A 15,419-nucleotide genomic window follows, 5' to 3' on the forward strand; every position below is an offset into this window, starting at 1 on the left:
ACATAATTGCATATAAACGAATATACCAACCCCTCCTCCTCCCCCTTCTTTCCCACCACCCTCGGTGCAATTATCCCCGGTTGTTGTTCGCAAAGTGCGGGTTATTTTTTTTTTTTTTTTTCAATTAAATGTTACACGTACGGTATTAAACAAGTGACGCAGTGTTTTTTTCTTCTTTTTTCTTGTATATTATTTGTGTGTTTAGGGTTTAAAAGAAAGAAAGAAAGAAAGAGAGAGAGAGAGAGAGAAAAATAAAACATTTTGATTTTTGATTCTCTCTTTCTCATTGTTTCTTTTCTATTCGAAAAGCTCGTAGTTTTTCTCTCTGATGCTTCGATATTCACGCACTTCGCTACTCCTGCCAGCGGATTATTCGACTCGTCGTCGTGGGCGAGCACGTGGACGCTCGCTATCCTTCTCCTTCTTCTCTTCTTCAACTTTGTTTTCATTCTGGGATCATCTTCCACGAGGATTGGCCGATTCGTTGGATAAGAACAAACTTTCTGCGATATTTGGGCAAGTTTTTATCGTCATTATATTTTTTAATACTTTCATTGTGCGTGCGTGTAAAAATATATGTTACGTTGGGAACCAAAATATTGGCAAGGGATTTAAATTTTTTTTATAACACTATGATTGTACTCTGCTGCATAATCTTGCGATGTAAAATAAGTATGATGATTCACCCCCGTTGTTTAATTTATTTCTGTAAGTATTATATTATATACCATTCGCGTGGTTTAAGTTTTAAGTAATAGGTTTATAGTGTAAACCACGATCTAACTTTTAACAGTTGAAAGTAATTTTTAGTTTAAAAGAAATAGAATTTATAAGATACATTTTTCATGAATCTTTTTATTTTATTTTATTTTATTTTTACGGTTTAGAAAACGTATTTAAACTTTATATTAGAGATATGTTTTAAAAAACAGTGTTAGATAAAAGAATTATTTTCCATTTATACGAATTGTTATCTTTCTTCGAGAGTTACGTGAAAACTTGTTTATTTACACTCCTTTATACATTGAATTATCGATGCAAAATCTCGTAGTTTTTATTATCGGCAACGGAGTACATTTTTTTTTCTTTTTTTTTTCAGTTTTTTAAACGTCCATTCGTAAAGATATGTAAACACACCTGTATTTTGTTCCGATTATTTATCACCATCTTCAGGGACGATGCGTTCTTATCAATAAAAACGAAGGATCGATCTCGTGCATGCACATTTTTTCTATGCAATATAAATTATTTGTTGAAACGAATGAAGTTTCATCTTCGGTTAGATCCTTCATCCTTCGTCCTGAGAAGGACCCTGACCGAGTTTAATAAGATTTTTTCTATTTTTTCGTTCTTCCTTTCTCTTTCGAAGGAACGATCATTGTTATGTTTTTGGTTGAGAAGGAGCAATGAAGGGATTTGCGTGCATCTGGCTTATGCACCGGTCTTATGCACCGGTCTATAAGTAATATATAGGCTGAGATTTTTCTTTGTTGTAATAATAAAAGAAACAAAAATATTTGATCATACCGATCGTATGCACTAAACACAAAATTTATAGTCCACTTAAGAATATTATTATAAAAATCCGTCCAAATTTTTTAAGATACCTATTTGAATAGTTTTATTTTTTGGACAAGATAAAAAATCAATTAAATTATTATAAATCATAATACGAGTTACAGTATTACCTAGGGATTTTCTTTGTAATATCAATTTTTCTATCGTTATCGTATAGTATACATATAGAACACGTAAAAAAAATATTTTGGATTAGATTGCATATAACATCGGTATGCCAAATTTGGTTTACCAGGAAGCATAATCCCTCTCGTTTAATATATACACTTATTACTAATCTATTGTTATAAGATTTTATTCGTGTTAGAGTATCTGAGAAAATTGTAAGCTTGCCGATAAGATATTACTGTTATTAGAGAAGCGTTAACTCCGTTAGCAATAAGTTTCTATTATCGTGAAAGTAACGTGCGAAAGTGCGAAGTAACATAAGGTTAACTGCGTTACTATCTCACGAGAGGATATATATAAGTTACAGCTCGTCCATCTTGAATCATTACAATTTGACACAAGAGAGTTCTTATTTTTTATTTTTATTTTTAAAACGAATCAAACATACGATAACTAAAACCGATCTTCGTTGACAATTTGGTATATCAAATATCGAGCTAGTATTTTTCTAGTGCACGTGGGTTATTTTTAAACAATAAAAATAATTTTCAGTCCACCGATCAGTAGTTTAGTTTGAGATTCGAAATGACAATTTGGTATATCAAATATCGAGCTAGTATTTTGCTAGTGCACGTGGGTTATTTTTAAACAATAAAAATAATTTTCAGTCTACCGATCAGTAGTTTAGTTCGAGATTCGAAATGACAATTTGTTTATTTTATTCTTTCGTCGAAGGCAAAGTCGTGCGAGGATTAATCGATCGATTGATCACAGATATCGAAGTTCTACGAATAGGTGGGTATTCTCAAAGACGAATACCTGATTAGAATTCTATCGAATGTGTGTTGTGTATATATACATTGTGTAGTGTGACGTCAGTTAGAAGGATCATCATCCTCTTGGAATTCCCTATCGATTCAAATCTTCCATCTACTAGTCACGGTTGGTTATTCGCACCACGTTTCCTTACTTCTAGTTACTAACCAAGACCCCTCTCTCTCTCTCTCTGTTATATGATTTGGGAATGAGAGGAATGAGGAGGGAAAAAATAAAATGAAGAAAAGTATTTGGAAAATATTTTTGTTTTATAATCTTTCGAAGAATCTTACGATCTCTCTCTCTTTTTGAATTAGACAATAAACTATCTCACTTTCTCTATATTTCGCGTTGAAATAGTAGTAGTAGTAATAGTAGTAGTATTAGAAGATAAGAAAACGTTTTCTTCGAGACTAATGGCACGAGCAACGAGATGTGCGTTTAGAAGCAGCCAAAGGTATTTATAACTTTATATCGATTAACCTTTCCGAGGAGAGGAAGAAGGCGTATGCACGTTGCGTTTATGCGTGCTGCATCGTCTACCTACTCTGCTCGTTCGCATTCGTCATTGCTATGTCGTCGTCGTAGTCGTCGTCGTTGTAAACCATTGTCTTTTACTATTTCTTCGTTGTCTCGCATAAAATTGTCTTCTTCGATTAAGCTTTATAACATACATTATTTTATTTATTTATTTATTTATTTTTTAATTGGAATATAACGAACGTGTCACATTAACGTAATCATGGAATTTCGATAAGTTTATTTAAAAGGAAATACGATGACAACAAACAGTCTCTCGATATTATTTATTTATTTATTTTTATATTATTTTATGTATATATAATATTTATTTATTTATACTTATCTTTATTATTATGTATCTTTTTTTATACTATAATTAATTCGCGTTTATTTATATATTTATTTTATTTTACTATCAGTATTATATTTATACCATCTTTATATTATATTTTTTTGTTTCATTTTTATGTAACAATGTTTTTTATACTTTAATCAATTTGTGTTTATTTATATATTTATTTTATTTTACTATCAGTATTATATTTATACCATCTTTATATTATCTTTATCTTACGATATTTATTTTTTTATGTAATAATGAGTTATCCCCGTAAATGTTAGAATAAACGAAATTATTTGGATAAAATATTTCGTACAAGTATTTCGCGTGTCGGTTAAAAATCCAGTCAATAGTCACGAAGTGTCGAGGAAAATATAGTCAACTATTATACGAAATAGTGGGGACGGTTCCGGTATCGTAGAAACCTCGTTACTCTATTGTCCCCTCGCATTCCTAGTATTTATCTATCGCCTAGATGCAACATATTCTATTACGAGTAGTAATGCTGTAGATCTTTACTTACGCGACGAATAAACGAATGACTTTTTGCAAGAAGTTTAATAGTCGTGGTATTATTATTCAGATTGCGAAATTTTCAAATCGAACAAGAAATAGAGAGAAATCATACAACGGGTTAGTTTTCGATTCGCGAGCCGGGAGAGCAAAAGTTATTTCTGCGAGTTCGTTTCTCGCGGTGAGGCCTCGTCGTTGCTGTTTTTAGCCAATAACGTGTCTTTGTCTCTTACATTTTCTCTCTCTAATTCTCTCTTTTTAAAATATATATAAGTGTATAATATTAAATATAAATTAGATAAAAATTATTCAACATTTTTAGAATACACAATTAACGGTGTTAGTTTGAATTTTATTTAAACTATCTCTCAACTATTAATTCCGTCGTGTTAACTTATGAATGGACTTTCTTTCGAAGTATATTATTTTTTTTATCAAGCGACGAATAAACAGACAACGATTACGTGTATCGAAAACGTTAAAAGATAGACGGGCAGATACCTGATTGCGCTAATATGCACGGTTCGAGGTCCACGGTAGTGTTGTGTAGACAACGTGACGATAAGATTGTCTCTTTGATTTGTCGAAGCTGAGTCGAACGGAGGAGTATTGTCAACGAAGCAGCAAGCATATTCATTCATCGTTTAAAACTATGTTACTCTTATAAGTATTAGATATATATATATATATAGGCCGATTAAACTAACGATCACATTTATATCTTATTTTTCGTTCATAAAATGTATCGTATATTAGATTGATCGATTTAGTGTTTTAAAAACAATGAAATCTATCGTGAAATAAAATAGAATGACCATTAGATAATAAGAGAGAGAGAGAGAGAGAGAAGATTTGGGTGGAAAGTAGCAGCTTGCCGATATGGAAATTAGATAGAAATCATCGATTTAAATCACCCCTTCTAATCGTACCTTTTATCTAAACTACCAGTTACAAGCACGCTACCGTCATCGATTGAGACATTGAACGTAATCTAATGCGAAGTTAGTTGTATGAGGGCCGTTAGTTAGTTAGTTAGTTAGTTAGTTAGTTAGTTAGTTAATTCGTTCTTTCATTCGTTTGTACGTAAGTTAATTACTTTATCCGTTGTATCATGAACGTAATTACAACTTTGAAACGATACATTTTGCTGTATAACGTATCAAACACGAATTATTATTCATCGAATTAAACGTGTAAGAATTCATTTGGCGGTTTTTAAAAATTGTTAAAAGGTGATTTCGCGTTTCATACTTTTTCTCATGTTGTCGTAAAGGAAGAAAAGAAGAAAAGAAGGAAGGAAGGAAGGAAAGGATACTCGAGGAAGATTTTAAATCGTCCCAGGTAATAGATAAGAATATCCTTAACACGAAAAGGGAATGGCGTTGATGGTTTAAGCCGGATCTTTAGATGCGTGCAAGTGAGATGAGGCATGGGGGGAGGAGGAGGAGGAGAGGGAAGGTACGAAGGGGTGGAGGGTTTTTTCCTTTCTTTCTTTTTTATTTTGTTTTTTTTTATTCCACGGCTTGGGTCTTTACACGGCTCGACAGCAGCGTGCCCTTCGCGTGATTTACATCCCGCATTTATGACGCAACGTAAAATCGTGCAAAACTTAGGCCAACTCTGAGAGCCGCGAGTTTTCTTCTCTCGTTGGATGCCAGGGAGCCGTTTAAAAAGCGACGACGACAACGACGACGACAACGACGACGACTACGTCGTTCTGTCTCTTTCCAAAGGGAAGATTATTCTTTCTTTCTTTCTTTCTTTCTTTCTTTCTTACGTGTAGAGTACTTTCCACGCTTTTAAACGCCTGTATATTTCGTTGGACGATGTATGGGAGATATTTATGTATGAGATGTATGAGGTATTACGATCCGGCTTTTATTCCCCCCCCCACCCCCCACCCCCACCCCTCGTACTTATGTATTATATTATATTTATTATTATTTATTATGTATTATATTTTTTATTATTATATATTATTATATATTATTATATTATATTATAAAATATATTATATATGTATGTATGTATGTATATGTATAGTATGAAACGTCGGTACTTGGAATAGTTTTCCTTAAAACATTTTTTCTCATTTTACTTACCTTCGTAACTACTCTTATCCCGATATCCTGGATTTTTTTTATCAAATATATATATATATATACTTAGATAGATATATTATATACATATAGTATGTTAGCTTCGTAGAAAATGTTACGTGCGTTCTGTAGCGTGTCGAGTGCACGGAAAGTGAGACAAATATAACTTAGGCATTGTCGCATTGAAACACGATGAAATAGAGAAATAGAAATAGAGAAATAGAGAAAGAGAGAGAGAAGACAAGCTCTCTGGCACTTTCTTTCGCGTAATTTATTATTCCGCGTGGCGAATATTCGCAGTCAATCAAGGAGAGACCCAGTGTAGTCCGGTACACGGCTTAGAAAGTCCTTCGCACTGTACTATTAAGCTCGCGTATCAGAAATAACGATTAGAATAGGCGGAATTAACGAGGGGCAGGAACGACGTTAGCTTCTAAGCTATTCCAAGTTGGTTTACTTGCGTCTGATATCTTTCTCCCTCTCTCTATCTCTCTCTCTCTCTCTCTCTCTTTCTCCTTCTCTTTTGATCATGGAAAATTCTTTAGATCGTATATATACATACATACATATATATATATACACATCTGTACGCATGTATACACACGTAAGAGAGCTTTAAACTCTGGGCACTTTCACGATCAGAATTATACACTGTGGCGAACGAGTTTCTGCATCTCTCTCTCTCTTTCTCTTTCTCTCTTTCTTTCTCTTTCTTTGCGTTCTGTGAGTACTCGATACACGGCAAAGTTTAAATTCCAGGTACGAGAGAAAGAAGAAAAGTGGAAGGAAAAAGGGTGGAGAAAGAAGAGAAGGAGCTCGTGGAAGGGTATAGGGAAAGGGAGGGGGTGGGGAAGGGGGAGGGGGAGGAGGACAAGGAATCGACGTTGGTCGGACAAACGTCTTTCCCTCCCTTTAGGGCATCGTTATACGCGAAAGACACGCGTGGACGACGGCGCGTATAATCCTTTGCCGAATGCCTCGATAACGACGTAAATTCTCTTCTTGCTGAGAGCTGTAACGCGTTACTATACTCCTCCGGGCTACGGATCGTTTACGTTAAACCGAACGATTTATTTCCTCATTAGGAACAATGTGCCAGACTCGAAATAGACGACGACGACAACTACAACGACTACGACAACGAAAGAAGGATTCTTATTCTTGATTTTTCTTTCTTTCTTTCTTTTTATTTATCCTTACCGGAAGTTAGTACTCGAGGAAATAGAGGAAACACAGTTTAAAGAAAAGATCATTCTGATTTATCTTATGTTTACAATTATTTGACAAAATTTTGAATATATTGATTACGTTAATTTAAAGGAATTGAATTTTTATAATAGAAATAATTATAAATTTTTTCTTTCTGACTTTCTTTCTCTTTACTTATCCTCACAGGAAGTTAGTAGTCGAGGAAATACAGGAAACCGAGTTTAAGGAAAAGAACATTCGGATTTATCTTACGTTTACAATTATTTGACAAAATTTTGAATACATTCATTACGTTAATTTAAAGAAATAGAATTTTTATAATAGAAATAATTATAAATGAATGTCTATCAAGTGCAATCAAATGATTGCTTTCTTACAGTTATTTTTGTAAAGGTTTTTATAATATATTCTAGGAAGATTGATTAAATTAAAATATAAATTGTAGGTATTATATATTTTACAGTTTCTTGATACATATTTTATATTCTATAAGATTAGAATAAAATTGAAGAGAGAAAGAGAGAGAGAAAATGAAAAATATGTATATCTCGAGAGTATTCTTAAGAATATTTGAAAAGTTTTTTCTGACAAGCACGTCGGATAAATAAAACTTTTGGCCTTTAAACGAAAAGAGATTCATATCTCCCAGTGTCCATTGAATTTTCCTAAGACGATATTTTTTTTCTCTCTTATTTCTTTTCCTTTCTGTCGTTTCTTAAGCACCGCAGGAGGGTGAACGAAGTATCAAGGAATAAGACGATAACGGGAAAAATTTTTCTTCGGTTTCGAGAATGAGAAAAAGAGGATCCAGTCCTCAGGTAGTTTGGCATAAAGATGGCAAGTTTGAAGATGCCGACGTGTTTTATGTTTTTCTTCCTTTTCCATTTCTCAAACGGTTATTCCTTGATTTTAGTGGTTCGCTGTAACTCTAGGAACTATCGAAAAAAAAGAAGAAAAAAAAAAAGCCAGTCAAAAGAATTGGTGGTCGAAGTTAAGAACCAGTCACCGTCATATATTTTCTTTTTTTTCTTTTTTTTTTTAGTATAAATAAGCCTAATATGTAAATGTTATAAAATATAATATATTTCTCGTTTATTCATAATCGACACTGAGAATAAAATAAAAATAATAAATATATATATAGAGATTTATTCGATCCGATGATCAATAATTTTGATTGGTTATATCGAAGTAACATATGCTTATCGATAGTTCTCATCTATAGTTAAATCCTCTTTCTCTTTCTCTCTTCAATATTTTTCTCCGTAATTCGATCCAACAGAATACACACACACACACACATGTATATATAATAAATTGCATTGTGAAAGTTGTTTTTAATTTTTAATTAACGATAAAACATTTAAATCGAACAAAATATGAATACATATATATATATAAGTTTATTTGATCAATTTAATAAGTAATTTTGATCGGTTTCATTATTAAAAAAAGAAAAAACATAATAAGTATAAATGAATAACTCTCGTTAGAGTTTATTAAATATTAAAGATAAAATTAGTGAATTGTGAAAGTTGGTGCCTGAATCTCAGGAAAATACATAAGTTCGGCTAAAACGATGATATTGCAAGATATCGAGATAAAAGAGAAGAGAAGAAGAGAAGAAGAAGAGAACCTTCTTCTCTTGGAATCCTCTGACGATGGTAAACGACGACGATGATGACGACGTACGAGAAGCAAGAAAGCAATTACGCTCGATTAAACGGTAAAGAGCCATTGTCACCGAGTACGAGGACTTTCATAATAAGAAATAAGAGAGAGATAGAGATAGAAAGATAAGAATCCTAACACAGCTCATCGTTCGTGCGTGAAATTGAGCGAAAAGGTGGACACGGATGGGGGGTAGGAAGGTGGTTGAAAGAAAGGAAGCTTAGAAAAGGGGTAGAAGAATAAGAAAATTAAAAAAAGATAGTACTAGTTGACGGGAATATTTATTTCAGTGATAACCTAGGAACCGAAAGTTGTCAATGGGAAAATCGTGGGTGTGTTTTTCCATCGATAGTATTTACGATTGATTCGTTATTATCAACATCAACATCATCATCATCGTTGTCGTTGTCGTTGTCGTTGTTGTTGTTGTTATGTATGGACGGTGTAATCGGATAAAAAAGAAAGATTAAAGATAGATAGATAGATAGATAGAAAGAGAGAGAAAGAAAGAAAGATCGTCGTTAGATTTCATCGGCATTCGCAAAATGCTAAAAGGTTATTGCATTTTTCTTTCATTGATAGAAGATCCCCTTCTCCTTTTTTACTTTCTTATTATTTATGTATGCATGTATGCGTGTATATATGTATGCGTGAGTGCATGCATGCATACGATCGATGTATACACACATATCGTTGGTTCTTCGACGGTTCTTCGAATGCTGTTAATTATAGTGTGTGTCCATCAGGATGAAGTAACGGTCTGTTCCGTTGCGTACCACCAACCACCACCACCACCACCAACCATAGCTTGCACGGATCCAATCACCAAAACGAAATAAACGAGCGCCGAACTTCATTTCGATCTTCAAATCCGATCGGATGATCGGTCAAATGTGTGAACGTAACATATGTAATTACTTACATCGGTGTCACACGGTTGGTTGATGTATTCGTTAATGTATATTTAAACGAAAACAAAAAAAAAATCGATCTTTCGATCAGCAAATTCCAAACGATAGATTTAACAGAAGTTTTACTTGAAAGAATCTTGAAACTTTGACGATAGCAATCGTACGTTCTCGTTTCAGTTTATACATTTCATTTAAATCAATTTAATTCATTTTATTTTTTCAGTTATATTATATTATTTTATATTTAAATAATTAAATATAATATATATATATTATATTATATTATTTTATAATAATAATAATAATAATAATAATAATAATAATAATTATAATAATAATAATAATTCAGTTATATTATATTATTTAATATTATTTACATTATTATATTATTTTATTTTCAGTTATCAATAGATTCTGTTTATACATTCCATTTAAATCGATCTGTCGATCGACCGATCGATCGATCGAGTCACCCTCGTGAAATTGACGATACTTAAAATACTTATATTGAAAAAAAGAAAAACACGCAGTAAAAGTTCCTTTCTCTAAGTATGGAAGAACGAAAAGAGTTTGCCGATCGATCGATCGCGAGTGGGAGGGGGAGAGGGGGGGGGTGGTCGGGGATCGTTAATGAAATCCGATGCTTTCGATCGGACAAATCGGTCCTCTTTCGAAAGAGGAGGACGGCACGTCGTTAAAGATCGCGGATATTCTCTTTCTATCTCGCGCCATTATACGCCTCGGAATCAGTCGCGCGTAAAACCAGTTCTACGACTCCGGAGAGTCACCAGGAAGAGGAGGAGGACGACGAATGGGAGGAAAGAGAAGGAGGAAGAAGAAGAAGAAGAGGATACTGTGATGAGGAGGATAGAAAAACAGAAAGAGAGAAAATAACCCTCTCGTTCTTTACTCTCTCTCTCTCTCTCTCTCTCTCTCTTCCTATTTTTCTATTTTTTTATTTCTCTATTTCTATTTCTCCTCTCGTTCTTTACTCTCTCTCTCTCTCTCTCTCTCTCTCTCTCTCTCTCTCTCTTCCTATTTTTCTATTTTTTTATTTCTCTATTTCTATTTCTCCTCTCGTTCTTTACTCTCTCTCTCTCTCTCTCTCTCTTCCTATTTTTCTATTTTTTTATTTCTCTATTTCTATTTCTCCTCTCGTTCTTTACTCTCTCTCTCTCTCTCTCTCTCTTCCTATTTTTCTATTTTTTTATTTCTCTATTTCTCTTTCTCTTTCTCTTTCTGTTCTTACTAACTAAAAAATGGTTCACTACGATCACGCATGCATCTGTGTTACTTTTTCCTAGTACAACAACGTTTATATCCGATTCTCGAACGATTTGACGAAGATCTCGAAGCAAAGATAATCCGTGATCGGAATTTTATCGATACTCGTACGTTGAACGATGATTCGATGGTTGCACCGAATGCTTATTGACAATAATCGATAGACGACGGATGATAGTTTATTATTATTTTTTTTTTTTGTGGATACGATCCGAATACGAATTTAATTTCGAACTTTGGAATTTCTAGTCGACTCATGATACCCTCCTCCTCCTCCTCCTCCTCCTCCTCCTCGCTATCTCATGAATCTTCTCTTCTTCGTGAGACGGCCTAAACAAACATCTCTCGTCTAAAGCCGACTTGTAGCACGTTTCCCTGTTCCTTCGTTTTCTTTCTTTCTTTACACATATATATACATGCATGCATGCATGTATGTATGTATATATGTATGTATGTATGTATGCACGCTTTACCGATGGGTGTAAAGAGACGCAGTGTTTATTTAAATCGAATCGTACCGACCGACATATTCAGCTATGATCTAAATATTTTCAAACGACTTTTTTTTTAAGCTTATAACGCGACAAGACAACCACTCTCCCTCCCTCCCTCTCCTTCCTCGTCGTAGTTTATTTCTTTTCAAATTTATTTCGAAACTTGTGTCCAACGATTATTCTGTATTTCAAATGACGAAAATTCAACTGTTAAAGACAACAAAAAAGAAAAATAATAAGAAGAAGAAGATGGAAAGGTAGACAGATTGGTATCGGATTGGTTGGAAACACATAAGACTGTCTTCGTTAACGTTGTGTTTCATCGTCCTCCTCTCTCTCTCTCTTTCTTTCTCTCTCACACTTGCCAATTAACTATCTTCGCAAACACATCCTAAGATAAGATATTACTCCCTCCCTCTATCCTCATAGAGATACCTTGACTTTCTGCTTGTTTCGATTCGAACGTTTCCGCGATAAAAAGCGATCGAACGAACGAACGCATGCGATTTTCATAGCAGCATGGTGCGTAGGTACTTGACATATGTCAGAGATTAAATCGTCCTGATAAAGAGCCGTCACATAGTCGACATCTTCCGTCAATTCTAGCGTTCTAATTAGAAAGCCAATTAACGTCGTTTACGCGCGCTCACACCAACGTGTTTTTTATATTATCTTTTATTTTTATTTTTATTTTATTATTTTTTTAAGGGAGGAATTTAACGTCTCATCTTGTTTGTTTGTTTGTTTCTTATTGTTTTTCTTCTTTTTATTCCGAGATAAATAAAAGATGAAGAAAATAGAAAAAAGAAACGAATAGATAGAAGTTTGATGGAAGAAGAATAATATAAGGAAAAATGAAAAGATAGAAGTTTTTTAACGTAGAATGGAAAATTACGAGTGAGTGTGTTACTTTGGTATGACTATTGACTTAGAGATCCGACTGTTAGATATATTATTTCTATGTAGACATGTTGTGTTTTCTCAACATATGTATAATATGTATTTCTTGAAATGAACAGTGCTCTTTAAACGATACGCGTGAATCACTCGTTGCTATTTCTCGGTGTGGCCTTACTACATCGAGTAGTAGTAGTTGTAGTAGTAATAGTTGTGTTGAGAATCGTATCTAATCTTTTACGATATAATCATTATCCTGATCGTCCTTATTAAAATTCGTTCGTAAGAAAGTGTTCGAATTAAATATGTCATCGTTTGAAATAAAAGGATTCTCATATTTTACAATCGTTCATACGCGTTTTAACTTTTTTATTGAAGGAATGAAATTATTTAAACGATATCTTATTAGCGAGAGATCTTCGTGGCTCAAGTGGTAGAGCGTTATTTCGGTATGCGAAAGATCCTGGGTTCGAATCCCCCCGCCTCTCGATATTTTTTAAACAACTCAAGCTCGAATTTATTGGTGGTAGAGTTCTTCGAACGAATCTTACTAGTGTTATTTCAAATGGAAAAAAGGAAGAATTCGTAAAACGTTTTGCGATAATTCTTGTCACGCAAACCTTCGTGATCGCATAATATCTTTCCCCCCCTCTTACTTTATACTCTTAAAGCTCGAACTAAAACGTCCGAGAAGAATGATAATACTATCGTCAATAAATCAGAATACACGGTGAATAGAAAAAAGAGATTTGTTCATGCTGCTTGGGTTGGACTGCTATTTTCCACGTGCCTCGTAGATACCAACAGAATATATAAATCAGTTACACTCATATATATATCCACGTAACATTGCGAATAATTATTACCCTGTCACCTTAGCTACGAAACTTATATCTAAAGATATTACGCGATTTTGTGCGTAATGCAAAGAAGAAAAAAGAAAAAGAAAAAGAGAGAGAGAGATATTATTCAATTAGCATAAGAAACGTATCATTTCCTGTTAGATTTGTTGATTTGATTTATGAATCATCATTGCACACAAGTATTCGTCTCATTCTTATATTAAAAATTATCGCAATTTTGTATCTCGGATTTGATCAACGGTAAAGGGGGCTGGGAGGAGGGAGGGATTTAACGATTATACAATTATAAAATGAATGTAAGAAATGATTTTTGTATGTTCTTTCTTTCATTCGTTCGTTCTCGAAAATAACAATGTAATTCGATTCGAGGTGAAAGCATGTGGAACGTCGTCTAGCAGGTTGGTTGGTTGGTTGGTTGGTTGGTTGGTTGGGCACGTTGTTGTTACGCGGACTCGCGAGCAGTTCGTAGACCTCGCTATAAGATAGGTAACCTTGCAAGGCCTCCTGTGAGAGTAGGTTCTCTCTCGGTTGCTTGCAAGAGGAACGAATATCCGCTAGGAGGCATTTCAATAGAAGGAGTTGCCCGACCAGGACGCCTGCCTGGATGGATGCCCGCGGTGTTTAGCGCTCGCTAAACGACTTTTAACACCAGGTATCTTTACAGAGAATAGAATAGAATAGTAAAAAGAAGAAAAGGAAGGAAGGGGAAGGGTTGTCGGTATTTCCCCACGTTTTTGTTTTCCTACTATTTTCTTTACTTTTCTTTTATTTTATTTTATTTTATTTTTTCGTTGGAGCCTCCCCCCCAACGTCATCATCATCATTGGATAGGGTTAAACTTGCTAATGAAATTCCCACGATATAACGTTCGAATGATTATTTTTCTTTTTATCGTTGATTCGTTTCTCTTTCTCCTTCTCCCTTCGACGAAAAAAAAAAAAGAAACAAATTTCTTTTTTCCACGACGCGAGTAAATAATTATAGGTGTGTTTTTTTTTCTTTCGAGATCCGATAACATGACTAAGCAATAAAATTCACAACGATGACAACGACGAGTAAGAGATTTCTTTCGTTAGGTAACGCAACAAGACGTATTCGCAAAACTATGTTTCCACGTAACTGCAATATCGCAATTATCTTATCGCCGGGAGTAAAACCCTGGTGTTGGTTGGTTGCTGATGGTAGTAGTGGTAATAGTAGTAGTAGTAGTAGTAGTGATGTGGATTTTAACTAGAAAACACAACCGGTCGGCACAACTCTCTTCCTCCGAATGATTCACTTGGACGAATGATTCGTTTGAACTTTTTAAAGATCGATCTACGTTTTGAAAACATACGAAAGGTATTTAATAACGTTGTTTATATTTACGATTAGAAAGGATCCACTAAGTTGACGTTCGGTAATTCGATGGAACTGTCCAATGAAATGGATATATCGTGTATTCCTAATTACAGTCGTTATCATTGAAAGAAACATTAAAAGAAAGAGAGAAAGAGAGAGAAAGAGAGAAAGCGGATGATCGTATTTAATTCCAATTAGTTTGAACGATCTAAAACCAGTTTCGTAATAGCAAGGTGATCACCATCTGAGGTGATCTATTCTTATTCTATTTTTTTTTCCTTTCCTTTTTATTTTTCTTCTTCTTCTTCTTCTTATTCTCATCGTCGATCTCGAGTGATCGCTTTCGAGGATCATTTTTACGAAAGGTCTCATCTATCATCTTCTCGTTTAAACAATTTATCACCAGCGATAACGTAGACGCTTATCGATATGATTCTTCTAACCTGAATGCGACGCAACCTTTTTGGAAAAATGATTAGACGAACTGGCCAATGATTAATCGTTCCAATCATTTCCCTTTTTTCTTATCACCTATAACATTTTCATAAACATTATTTTGCTTCTCTCGTTAACATGTTTCCTATGTAAATGGGACCCCTTTCAGATTTCATTAATGATATCTCTTTCTCATATAAATTTATAAGAAGAGAAATAAAAAGAAGAAAGAAAAAACGTATGTGAGATAGAAAGAGAGAGAGAGGGGGAGGGGGGAGGGGACAAGTATTTTCGTTTCGAGTTAGATTTAAAAGTATTCTATTGTAATATAAATGGCG

At 34.0% G+C, this 15,419-nt stretch overlaps 1 protein-coding gene across 1 annotated transcript in view; it reads left to right on the forward strand.

Moving 5' to 3' along the window:
- Window positions 1–250: 250 nt before the first annotated feature.
- LOC122517413 overlaps window positions 251–15,419 on the forward strand; it is a 178,158-nt gene continuing 162,989 nt past the window's right edge. The window contains exon 1 of the mRNA XM_043635779.1: window positions 251–516. The gene's annotated coding sequence lies outside the window, so the exon portion shown is untranslated. The remainder of the gene's footprint in view (window positions 517–15,419) is intronic.

Source organism: Polistes fuscatus, unplaced genomic scaffold (genome assembly GCF_010416935.1).
Source record: "Polistes fuscatus isolate 324 unplaced genomic scaffold, CU_Pfus_HIC Scaffold20, whole genome shotgun sequence".
Classification (NCBI taxonomy): Eukaryota; Metazoa; Arthropoda; class Insecta; order Hymenoptera; family Vespidae; genus Polistes; species Polistes fuscatus.